This window comes from Musca vetustissima, unplaced genomic scaffold (genome assembly GCF_032173495.1).
Source record: "Musca vetustissima isolate MV318-11 ecotype Yass unplaced genomic scaffold, APGP_CSIRO_Mvet_v1 utg11336, whole genome shotgun sequence".
NCBI classification, from domain to species: Eukaryota; Metazoa; Arthropoda; class Insecta; order Diptera; family Muscidae; genus Musca; species Musca vetustissima.
In genome coordinates this window covers 164,053-177,974 of record NW_026875811.1, presented here as the reverse complement: position 1 = coordinate 177,974, position 13,922 = coordinate 164,053, and positions in this window count along the sequence as shown.

Here is a 13,922-nt window from a genome sequence, read left to right as displayed (position 1 = left end):
GAATATTTTTTCAAAGGGCTATCCAAGGCGTGGATTTTTTAAAGAATATTTTTTCAAAGGGCTATCCAAGGCGTGTATTTTTTAAAGAATATTTTTTCAAAGGGCTATCCAAGGCGTGTATTTTTTAAAGAATATTTTTTCAAAGGGCTATCCAAGGCGTGTATTTTTTAAAGAATATTTTTTCAAAGAGCTATCCAAGGCGTGGATTTTTTAAAGAATATTTTTTCAAAGTGCCTTTTGTTTGAAATGGTGTTTCGAGGTATTTAACATCAAGTAGTTGCAAGTACTCATTGAAATCCTATTTTTAAGATGGGAAAATCCATTAAATGTATCTTTAAATGGATAGCCAAATAGACAGGCAGCAAACACGCTTCCATACATAGTTATATGTTCATACAAAGGGCGATATAATACATTTATGCACGCGTCTATATTCTCTCACTTGACGCTTCTCAGACATGGATGTACGTATGTCAGGAGCACTTTGGACGAAACCAAGCAGGCAATATGTTGGGCTGGTACTGCGCTTTTACTTGTGTGCACGTCGGCGGACCAGCAAATTGTTTACATGTCATTTTCTTGCTGTTGTTGTGTTGTTCCATTTTGATTCCATCTTTGTTGTATTCGAAAATTGAACACACACACGCTCTCGACATCGAGGTGAAGGCACATTTCTAAAAATATGATTTTTTTCTGTTTTTCAATTTAAAGGTCAACTGAGTGCATCCATGAGAATAGTGATTTTTATTTGGATGGAATTGGCGGGGAAGAAGAAATGAAATTTTCTCCGTCATTCATTTGTTCGGTGATGAAAATCAAATAAAAGATATAATTTATGAATGACAGAGTTTATTTAAAAACAAAAAAACAAATGCAGAAAATTTTAATTACCGCAGGGTTCATTCACATGTTTTCTATAGTTTTCAATCGGCGTGTGAGTGTGTGTGCGTGTTTTATTTATTTTTGTTTTTTAATGTCAAAATGGCTTTTCTCACACAAATAATGTGGATGGGGAATGAGTCCTAGTATTATGACACAAATACGGGACTGCAAATTTAAACTCATTGGTAAACTGAAATGTTAAACTACAGACAATAAAGGATGTAAAAAGGATGTTAATTTTGATCGGGCTGGACTTTTTGTAGCCTCTACCATATACAATAAAGATTCCATAAAAAATCAAGACCTTCATATGTGGTTAAATTTTATGCTAGCAGGTTAGTAGGAGGTCTACGGTAATTAAAATGTGTGATTTGCCAAGTTTATACCACACAGAATTCACTTATTAAATAATGTATATGTTTGTATTACCGCGATAAATAGTCCTGTCGAATATATATTCGAATTTAATGTAGGATGCGAAAAATAATACGAAAAATAATAAAATCGAATGTGCTTCATATGCAATTTACAAGTTTTTAAAATTTGGACCTGTTGTGTGGATGTGAACCGATGGGTCCCATTTCGAACATGATCTGAGTTTGTTTGAAGTTTTAGGTGTGCATAGTTTGAATCAAATTGGGCAATCCATTCAGTTTGGATATTGGTATTTATAAAATGTGGTTCCTGTGGCTCTATAAGCCCATTCCTCAAACATTATATAGGCCTAGTTAAAATATGATATTTCCTTTTAGCACGCCAGAATATTCTGCATATGATGCTGAGGCAATGGTTTATGAATACCTGTAGCTTTTGGATATTGGTGTAACTCAGCTGCGATTATGTAGTCGGATTATAGAACGTCCGCCCGTAAACCACCTTCTGCTGCTGTTTTTTTTTTAATTTACTTTTGACAAGCCTATTGTCTGTTTTGTTTCGTTCAAGCTGCGAGGGTTCAGCACAATTATAAAATAATTTTTCGGGAATTTTGTACGATTTTGTAGAATAGGTGCCGAAAGAAGTGGACTGATCTTTCCATTTCCTGAGAACAATACCGATAAGGCTGACCAGTATCCATTGCGGTATGGACCTATTTGAAACATTTTCAGGCAATTCAATTTTATTCTTCTGACTATAATAACTACGACTGATCTCCATACCATATGGAAGCTCATCTCCTATACTTTTCGAAAATATTTTATTTAGATTTTTTTGAAACTGAAAATTGCAGATAAAAATTTTTTTGTTTGTTTTGAAATAATAGAAAATTGAAGGACAATATACTCGCAGAACCATTGTGCGGTTCTTCTGATCTGAAGGATTTTTTTCGGATTTTGTATTTTTAAAAAATATGATTTTTAGGGGCAAATACATTCGGAGAACCACTGTACCGGAACGATAATACCTACGCCTACGATCTGATGGCAGCGTATGAAACTTATATCCTCTACATTTCGAACATATTTTGTTTAGATACCGTATTAAAACTCATCTCCACTACTATTCGAAAATACTGTTGTCAGCATTTTTTGAAACGGGAATTTAGAAAAAACAATTTATTTTAACAAAATATAATTTTTAAGAGCAATAAATTCGGAGACCCACTATGTGAAACAGTAATATCTACGTCTGTAGGCCTATTCTGTAACTTTTAACAACATTCGATACCTTTCGAAAATAGTTTATTCTCATTTTTTTTTTTTTTTTTTTTTTGAAACAAAAAATTGAAGAAAAAATATTATTTTGAAAAAATATAAATTTTAAGAGCAATATACTCGGAGAACCACTGTGCTGTTCCCATGATCAGAAGGTACCATATGAAACTCATCTCGTCTACTTTGCGCAAATATTTTATTCAGAATTTTTTGAAACAGAAATTAAATAAAATATATTTTGAAAAAATATAATTTTTAACGGCAAATTATGCGGAGAACCACTTTTCTGAAGGTACCATATGAAAGCTCATCTCCTCTGATTTTCGAAAATATAAAATGACTTTGGTCACGAAACATAGTTTTTACTAGCATTGTTCTGTTGTAATTCATATTCACTCATAGTTAAATTATAGAAAACACATTTTATATTTTATATGATAGGGGAGAGGTGCGCCTTTTTGCTTTCAGGCCTCATAAAATTTTATCAGGTTCCAGATACAAGACAACATTACTCAATCGATTTGACTGTCATGTAAAAAAAAACCTGAAATATCCGCAATCAAATATATCAATCTGTTTCTTCATAATCATTCGAGTTACCTGAAAATAATTAATCACGCCAGAACTTTATATATCAATTTGCATTCATTACTAAATGCGCCTTTGCTGAAATTCAAAATTCTAGATTTAACCGCTTACTAGCCTAGTATTGATAGATAGATAGATCCCTGTAGGGAAATGAACCAATTTTAAACAAACTTTAAACTAATTTTAAAATAGTCACTACTAGTCCATTTATCGATTATTTTTCTTTGGACCAACTGACTATTTTTACATGGCGATGATCGCGGTAGTAGTCAGTTACTTTTCAACTGGTTACAAACTAGTTATTTTTGACCGATTTATAGTTAAATTAAAGAAATGCAGATAGTCATTGGTCTAAAAGAGATTAATTTGTATGTAGAATTTTCGAAATGACTATTAGTTGGTATATGTTAATATAACTATTTACTAACTATGTTTGAATCTATGAAATAACGTTAGACAATACACAATTTCAGTTTAGAATTCAATATATTTTATTATAAATAGTTGGAAAATTATATACATAGGTGGAAATACATAAAATATGTCAAATAAATAATTCATCACAGAAAATTAATATAAATGACTGACTTATAGTTGTTTTTTTTTATGCATATGTTGTGAAAGTAAAAGGATGTGATCGCAGGGCGTCCATAGGGCACTCGAAAACATTTTGGAAATCTTTTAGGTAGGCTGATGAACATCTGAAATATAGTGAAATTAAAATTCGAATTAGAATAGTTGGTTTTAATTTATATAATAAATTACTTACTTAAATTCATGCTGAGGCGTTTAACTGATTTATGCGGGGACTCCATGTTTTTATTGGATGACTTTGTTAGAAATTATTTGACTTCACTTTATTTCCTACGGGTAAGAAAGTATAAAAAGTTATTTTGATTTCGTATTATTTATTACGATTTTATTAGTGCGTGGTTTTGTCGATGGAGGCTTTACATGTCTTTCGCACGGAGAATATTTAAAGTTGCATCTAAATTTGCGTGGTGAATTTCTATGCATAAATTATGCTTTGCCAGAGGTAATATTTCTCTATTTCTTCTAATTCCTCTTTATCTAATCGAAATTGTTTTATTAGGGCAAAATCAAACAGTTATAAAGCTTTACTGAGAGCACCTCACCGAATAGACAAAATATACAACAGAAAATCCGCATAGACCTCTGCATGGTCGACCTCGTTGATTTCCTAAAGCAACAATGTTAATCAGTTGCCTGTGATCGTCAAATGCTGAAAGTTATTAAACAAAAAGTTCGTGAAATTTCGAGGTATAAATGACCCAGTAATATCCAATATAAAGGGTCCAAACTCATTTAGTTCCAGATAGTATAAAAGGAGTTAAACTAACCAAAAAAGGAGTTCAGTGGAGTTTGGTGCGGAATAATAGCCTTATTCGATACATCAGTGTTAAGCGTTTTACTTTTTAAATCAATTTTAGCATATATCTACGTGATTCCTGATTTGTAGAAATTATATAAAAAAGTGAATTTAAAAACCATTTGCTTTTTGGCCAGTGTACAGGCAAGTATATATATATATATATATATGCATATATTTATAAATATATATGTACATATATATGTAAGCATAACTGAATGGCTTGGCTGTACATTGGTCTACGCTGGCGGCAGAGCTTGCTATTGTAGGCAAAGTATTAATACAAAACTGAATTACACTTCATATAGTAACATAAGAGAATTACAGCAGCAGTACCAATGGAAAGTATAACAGTTTGCAAAAATAAGATAATCAACAATCTCTTAATCTCGAAATATCATTGAAAAGAGCATCACAAATAAGAGAATTTCAGTTACAGCAGAGACCCAATGCCGCTCCACCATAATCATCTTATCTACGAAAGTACTTTCGTCGTGGGATCTTGGTAAGAGTAAGTTAATGATTATTATTTTATTATTATCATTGTTCTTTTGTCATGCTCTTCTTTATGGAATTTGAGAATAAGTGTTCAGAGTGACCACCTCAACTTCATCTTGTTAAAAAAATAACAACTATAGCAAAAATTAAGATCTTCATATTTAATCATGATAATTAACTGAATAGTTACATTCAATTGTTGGAGGTCACTTATTTATTCCTATCTACATTTTTCTCCATCTGGAGTGTATGTCAATTTGGTCACCCCATTATTGATACTTCGAATGCGGTATTATTGCCAAAAGCTTTTTGTCTTCACACAAGAATTGGAGTAGAAAACAAACAATATCAAAAGAAAAACAAAAACAACATTTACCTCGATTATCTATGATGTTTTACAGTTCACTCCAATCTTACAATTTTTGATTACCTAATATGATTTGTTTTTATTTTTGCATGCCGTTATTAAGAATTATATATAGGATAGATTTTGTTATTTATTTGCCTCTATGATAATTCTTTATGAAGTATTTTCTACATTCTCTTATAAAGTTCGAATGTATGATTAGTTATAATTCTAAATTTTCAGCTTAAGTTATATTTCTCATAATTTGTTCTTAGTTTTGGCGCATATGCCACTTGTTACTCTATTTAAGTTATGAATTTATTTATGTACGAATTATTCTTGTTTTACAATTTTCTTTGAAAAATATATCTATTCATTATGAATTTTGAGTGAATTTTAGACATGATCTGATTGATTTCTTTTGATTAGAAAGGCTGGTAGAATATATGGGGTCATACCTTACTTTTTATCTGAGGGCAATTTAACTAGTGATGACCATGGTTGGGAGGGCGATTTAGCAGCAAATGTTATCTTGTTGCTTAAGTCTTTTGATATAACTTTCTCTTACTTTCTCTTCGATGCTTTCTCTTTAGAACATTCTTTCATGTACTTTCTCTCCTTTCTTCTCAGTATTATCATTCTCTCTCTATTATACAATGTATTATATTTCTGATATCATTTATTTCGCACGCAATAAAAATGTTAAATTTCATGTAGCACACTGGTATAGGGTACATTGATGCCATATGAACCCCCCCTCCGACGAGCCATAAGGCCGGTAAAAAAATGCGTGCAGGTATTACAATGTTCCACAAATACATCTACCACATACATCTTAACGTTGCATGCTACAGTATAATTTAAATGGCGCCCAACGTGGGGCCCGAGCAGTTCTACTTCCGCAAGGATATACATTTAATAACACCGGGAATTATGCTTCCTTTTGTTCGGCTCCAATTATATTTTCTTGTTGATTCAGAAATGTATCTTCTCTGTCATCTATTCTTCAAAATTTCGAAACATTCTGAAACTATTTGGATTTTGCTCAGGGTAATATTATCTATAAATCCTTGAACTACCAGTAGCTAAGTTCGTTTTATATATGTTCTTCAGTAATATTTTGTAGTAATCAGATATGTTGTGCTTGGAATTTATCATCTGGATTAATATACGCTAGATATAACCACTGGCATATGATGCTTCAAAAGGTTACCCTTCACCATTTGTTTGGATTTCTAGATTGAATAAATCTATACCAAATAGTGGATCCCATACCTACAACTTTGCTATTTCCCTCTATTTTTTATTCTTTCTTGTCAAAAGACTTATTTGTTTTACCAGCCTTTTTAATCGATGGAAGGATCATTCAGATGCATGCTCAATGGAATAGTTGGTTTACCGATATTTATACTGATTTTGGTTTTAGTTCATTCGTTATATTAATTTTGTGTAATCCCTAATAGCTACATATTTTTGGTTTAAAATTCTATGGTTATTCGCTTTTTCATCGCTTAGAGGTAATAATTCGTTCGAATATTTCACATTCGATCAATTTTATTTTTTTAATGAATCATTGTTTGGTTTTTGGAATAAGAATATACAGAGTTTGTTAAAAAAAAAATCTGATTTGTCGACATCTTTGCTTTTCCAAATTTTGACATATTCAGTTTTTTTTTTGTCTACAGCTCAAGAGTTTCCGGTATATATATTTCATGCTCTAGTGTATTGTTAGCAGATTTTATTTTGGGTATTTCTATTAAGCAGTTGTAAATTTTTGTTTGTTACATTATCTTGTTGCGCTTTTTAAATCCTTGCTTTTCTTATCATAATGTCTCAAGAAGTGAGCGCTGAAGATGTGTCCTCTGACATGGCTAGTGAAACACACCCTACTTGTGGTGCGTGTGCGAATACAATCACATCTAAATCACACCATGTACGTACAAATTGTGGCCATACGTTTCATAAGGCTTGTCTCTCTCAATCTGTGAAGACGCGTCCTTATTGCCCTGTGTGCAATTCACGCCTTCTCAGTGAGCCGCCTACACCATCAGGTGCAACTACTAGGTCACAAGCCAGATCCCAAAATGTCGCACCAGTCAGAGTAGCCGATACCCAACCAACTCCACCGGCTTCTTCTGCACCACAACAAACAACATCAAATACAGTCGATTCTTCAATTCGTGCTGAAGATTTACAGGGAATGATTTCTTCGATTGTCGCTACTCAGCAGGCCCAATTACTTTCGAGTCTAAGCGATCAAATTTCTAGACTTGTACAAAGCAATGTTGAAGCTAGACTTTCCCGTCTCGATATAAATGGTCGCTTAGGTTCCCCTACAACAGCCACCAACCAACAGACTTCTCCCAGGCAGATGCAAACTCTACCTGCAGTGGAAGAAAGGACTTTTCGCGAAATGTTTGGGATTTCATCAAATAATTCTGGTAATCAAACCCAGCTTAATGTCAGTCGCTCTGGTCCATCGGGTTCCACTGTAGCTGCATCGGCTTCAAATAGTACATCATCTGACCTTACATCTAGACCAGATAAGGTATTGCAAATAATGTCCAACTGGAAAATAAAATTTACTGGAAATGTCAACGGGTTGCCAATCGAAAATTTTATTTATAGAATAAAAGCTTTGACCATGCAGACGTTACACGGAGATTTCGATCTTTTGTGCCGCAATGCCAGTTCCTTGTTTGAAGGCAAAGCTGCAGACTGGTTTTGGCGCTACCATAGGTCGGTTCCTGCTGTTTCCTGGCAAGAGTTATGTAGAGCTCTGCGACAGCAATATGGCGATTCCAGGACGGACATAGATATAAGGGAGCTTATCAGGGACCGGAAACAAAATCGCGGGGAAAGTTTTGATGCATTTTATGAGTCCATAGTTGAGTTGACTGATCGCCTAAAGGAATCGCTATCAGAAAACATGTTGGTGGAGATATTACGTAGAAATTTATTACCTGAAATCCAACATGAGATTTTGAACCTAAGCATTACTTCATTACAGGACTTAAGAAATATATGCAGGAAAAGAGAATTCTTTCTCCAGGATATTCGGAGGAAGCATGGTGGGGCAAAGAGAATATCGGAGTTAGAGGAGATGGAACATAGGGAATTTATCTCATCTCATGACGATCCCATTGATCAGATATCCGCACTTTCTCTTAAATGTTGGAACTGTCACCAAACCGGGCATAGGTACCAAGACTGCCTTTCCGATAAAACTGTTTTCTGCTACGGTTGTGGTGCACCAAATACTTATAAACCGAATTGTGCAAAGTGCAGTCCAAAAAACTGTCCTCTGGGTGCACAGATAAGTGCACAACGACAGGGGAAATCGATGGAAATCGAACCGAAGTAACCATATTAAAGAATCCCAAAAAGATCGACGATGTTGTTGATAATAACACATCTTTAAATAATAATATACCTACATATCATACAATTAAACCATTTCACATTCGCTTACAACAATATAAAGAGGCTAGAAATAGAATTTTTAAGGATAAGGAAAAATCATCCAGGTCAGGAAATCGAATGCGCGTTTTTTGGAGGAAAGTCAAGGAGTTTAAGAGAAATTGTATAGCTTCTGTCTTAGACAAACCCTCAGACATAAGGCCATATGCTGAGGTGACTCTGTTTGGGAAAAAGATGTTAGGGCTGTTGGATACAGGCGCTTCACTGAGTTGCTTAGGTGCAAAGTCTGCCAAGGACTTTCTTGAATCTGGTCATCATTTCAAAAAACTTACTTCATCAGTAAAAACTGCAGATGGAAATAGCCAAAAGATATATGGTTGTGTAGAGACTTCTATTGTCTTTAAGGGAAAAGAGAATCCAATTACTATATTTATAATCCCAAGTTTAGACCGAGATTTGTTTTTAGGGATAGATTTTTGGAAATCGTTTAATTTACTTCCTTCAGGGTTAAATACTTCTGACTACGTATCTGATAATGTTTCCTGGATATCCGAAGTGTCTTCAGAAATTGACTTGTCCGAGCTGCAGAAGGTTCAGTTGGACCAGGTTATTGACTCGTTTCCTTCTTTTTCTAAACAGGGGTTAGGCCGAACAAACATTCTTCACCATTCCATTGATACTGGGTCCTCAAAACCGATAAAACAAAGGCATTTCCCAGTTTCACCAGCTGTGGAAAAGCTTATTTATGCCGAGTTGGATCGTATGCTGGAGCTGGGGGTGATAGAAGAGTCCAGTAGCGCCTGGTCTTCGCCTGTAGTTCTTCATCGGAAGCCAGGTAAAAATAGGCTCTGTCTGGACAGTCGTAAGTTGAACTCAGTTACTGTTGGCGATGCTTACCCCCTTCCCCATATTGACGGTATCTTGAGCCGCTTGCCAAGAGCGGAGTATATCACGGCCTTAGATCTGAAGGATGCCTTTTGGCAAATTCCGCTTGATCGCGAGTCTCGAGAAAAAACTGCATTTACCGTTCCTGGGAGACCCTTGTACCAATACACTGTCATGCCCTTTGGGCTATGTAATGCTCCGCAGACAATGTCGCGGTTAATGGACAAGGTTATTCCGCCATCTCTCAGGACGGAAGTGTTTGTTTACCTAGATGACTTGTTGATTATTTCGGACTCGTTTCAACGGCATCTGGAAGTACTAAGGTTGTTGGCTCACGAGATTAAAAAATCTGGACTTACTATAAATATTGAAAAAAGTAATTTTTGCGTATCGGAGGTTCGTTATTTAGGCCATGTGGTAGGAAAAGGGGTGATTAGAACCGATCCTGATAAGGTATCGGCTATCACAGAGTTTCCAGTTCCGAAATCAATAAAACAGGTTCGCAGATTTCTTGGGATGACAGGATGGTATCGTAAGTTTATACGAGATTATGCTTCGATTGCCACGCCCTTATCAGATTTAACTCGAGTAAAACGAAAATTTATTTGGTCTGAGGAAGCTCAGAAATCCTTTGAAACGTTGAAGTCCCATCTGAGCACCGCTCCGGTCCTACATAGCCCAGACTTCTCACAGCCGTTCTTTATACACTGTGATGCAAGTAGGACGGGGATAGGAGGAGTTTTGGTACAGAAAGATGCGGAGGGTGAAGAGTTTCCAATCGCTTTTATGTCGAAGAAACTCAACCAAGCCCAACGCAACTATTCGGTTACCGAACAGGAATGCTTAGCAGCAATGCTAAGCATTAAAAAATTCAGAGCTTATGTGGAAGGACATGAGTTCACTGTCATCACTGACCATGCGTCGTTGAAGTGGCTCATGTCCCAAACTGATCTCAGCACACGGCTAGCTCGATGGGCACTGAAACTGCAGTGTTATAAATTTAAAATTGAACATAGGCGTGGTAGTCAAAATATAGTCCCGGATGCGCTTTCGAGGGTAAATTCTGGTGATTTGTCTTCCCTTGATTTTAGTTGTTGTTCATTTTCACAGGAAAATACCCATTTTGCTAGTGAGCTAAATAGTGGTTTTTTCGTTGACGTTAATTCGACCCATTTCCAATCAGACGAATATAAACAGTTGCTTGAGAAGGTAGGAAATAGTTTGAATAACATGCCAGATTTGAAGATCATGGATGGATTATTATACAGGAGAACAGATCATGCTACTGGGGAACAGCTGCACGACGATTTGTCATGGAAACTTTGGATCCCTCGTGATTTAGTTCCAGAGGTGTTAAAACGTGCGCATGATGATCCACTTGCCTCTCATGGTGGTATCAATAAGACGCTTTATAGAATCCGTAGATTTTATTTTTGGCCTAACATGGTGGTGGACGTAAAAAAATATGTCAATAATTGTGACATATGCAAATCTAGCAAGCATCCTAATGCACCGTTAAGACCCCAAATGGGAAAAACGTCTGGTTCTGATAGATTTTTCCAGAAAATTTACATCGATTTCCTGGGGCCTTATCCGAGGTCCACTTCTGGGAATATTGGGATATTTGTAGCACTAGATCACTATAGTAAATTCCCATTTCTCAAACCGGTGAAAAAATTTACGTCTGATGTGGTAATTAGTTATCTCGAGACGGAATTATTTCATACTTTTGGGGTGCCTGAAACCATTGTCTCTGACAATGGTTCTCAGTTTAAATCTAATTTATTCACTCAGTTTTTACAGCGCTATAATATCAATCATCTCTTTACGGCTGTACATGCACCTCAGGCGAACGCATCAGAACGCGTTAATAGATCAATCCTAGCAGCTATCAAATCTTATGTTTCGCCAGACCAAAAGAACTGGGATAAATTATTAAGTAGTATTGGATGTGCGTTAAGATCCACTACACATTCAGCTATTGGAACTTCACCCTATTTCCTTGCATTTGGACAACAAATGATCACCAACGCCTCTGTGTATCCCCTTTTGCGCCAGTTACAGTTGTTAGATGACAGGACAGTTCGGTTTTCCAAAAATGATTCTCTAGCTATCATGGGAAACAGGGCTAAAGAAATTATGGACAAGCAGTTTGAAAGGAATGAAAGATCTTACAATCTTCGCTCCAGAGAGGTTGCCTATGAAGAAGGACAAGAAGTATTTCGTCGTAATTTCAAGCAGAGTAGCTTTGAGCATGGCTACAATTCGAAATTAGCTCCTAACTTCTTAAAAGCGCGCATTCGGCGTAAGTTAGGTAGTAGCTACTATGAGCTTGAGGATCTTCGAGGGAATTTGGTAGGCATATATCATGGTAAGGATATACGTCAGTAACATATTTTCTTCGTAGATGCAAGCGTTATCAGCCTTTTGTGAATATTTTATTCCCCCAAGCCTGATTTTGGCGGGGGAGAATTGTAGTGGCGCTTGCACTCGACTGTCGGCAATGTATTTTCCCAATCCTGTTAAACTGGTATTGTGCTGGCCTGGTTAACATGAGTTTCAGAGCCATCTGTATGTAAAGGTCTTATCGTATAAACTGGTCTATCGCTTTGTTGACGTTTTTCCTGTGTTCTAAGGTGTAATGCTTATTTTTCTATCTGGAATGAAAATGGCTGATTCATTGTCATAACCGAGGTTTCGATTTGGGGAAAGTCAAAGGTCTCGTCCATTTTGACCTTGGAAACTCTTGTGAAGCAGTCATTTATAGAAATACATTTAAAAAAACGTATTATTATTTTAACTGATTCGAATAATAATTCGATCAAGTAATTTTGCATTTTTAATAATTCTAATAAAATTATTTGCCTTCACTTTTTTTCCTACGGGTAAGAAAGTATAAAAAGTTATTTTGATTTCGTATTACTTATTACGATTTTATTAGTGCGTGGTTTTGTCGATGGAGGCTTTACATGTCTTTCGCACGGAGAATATTTAAAGTTGCATCTAAATTTGCGTGGTGAATTTCTATGCATAAATTATGCTTTGCCAGAGGTAATATTTCTCTATTTCTTCTAATTCCTCTTTATCTAATCGAAATTGTTTTATTAGGGCAAAGTCAAACAGTTATAAAGCTTTACTGAGAGCACCTCACCGAATAGACAAAATATACAACAGAAAATCCGCATAGACCTCTGCATGGTCGACCTCGTTGATTTCCTAAAGCAACAATGTTAATCAGTTGTCTGTGATCGTCAAATGCTGAAAGTTATTAAAAAAAAAAGTTCGTGAAATTTCGAGGTATAAATGACCCAGTAATATCCAATATAAAGGGTCCAAACTCATTTAGTTCCAGATAGTATAAAAGGAGTTAAACTAACCAAAAAAGGAGTTCAGTGGAGTTTGGTGCGGAATAATAGCCTTATTCGATACATCAGTGTTAAGCGTTTTACTTTTTAAATCAATTTTAACATATATCTACGTGATTCCTGATTTGTAGAAATTATATAAAAAAGTGAATTTAAAAACCATTTGCTTTTTGGCCAGTGTACAGGCAAGTATATATATATATATATATATATGCATATATTTATAAATATATATGTACATATATATGTAAGCATAACTGAATGGCTTGGCTGTACATTGGTCTACGCTGGCGGCAGAGCTTGCTATTGTAGGCAAAGTATTAATACAAAACTGAATTACACTTCATATAGTAACATAAGAGAATTACAGCAGCAGTACCAATGGAAAGTATAACAGTTTGCAAAAATAAGATAATCAACAATCTCTTAATCTCGAAATATCATTGAAAAGAGCATCACAAATAAGAGAATTTCAGTTACAGCAGAGACCCAATGCCGCTCCACCATAATCATCTTATCTACGAAAGTACTTTCGTCGTGGGATCTTGGTAAGAGTAAGTTAATGATTATTATTTTATTATTATCATTGTTCTTTTGTCATGCTCTTCTTTATGGAATTTGAGAATAAGTGTTCAGAGTGACCACCTCAACTTCATCTTGTTAAAAAAATAACAACTATAGCAAAAATTAAGATCTTCATATTTAATCATGATAATTAACTGAATAGTTACATTCAATTGTTGGAGGTCACTTATTTATTCCTATCTACATTTTTCTCCATCTGGAGTGTATGTCAATTTGGTCACCCCATTATTGATACTTCGAATGTGGTATTATTGTCAAAAGCTTTTTGTCTTCACACAAGAATTGGAGTAGAAAACAAACAATATCAAAAG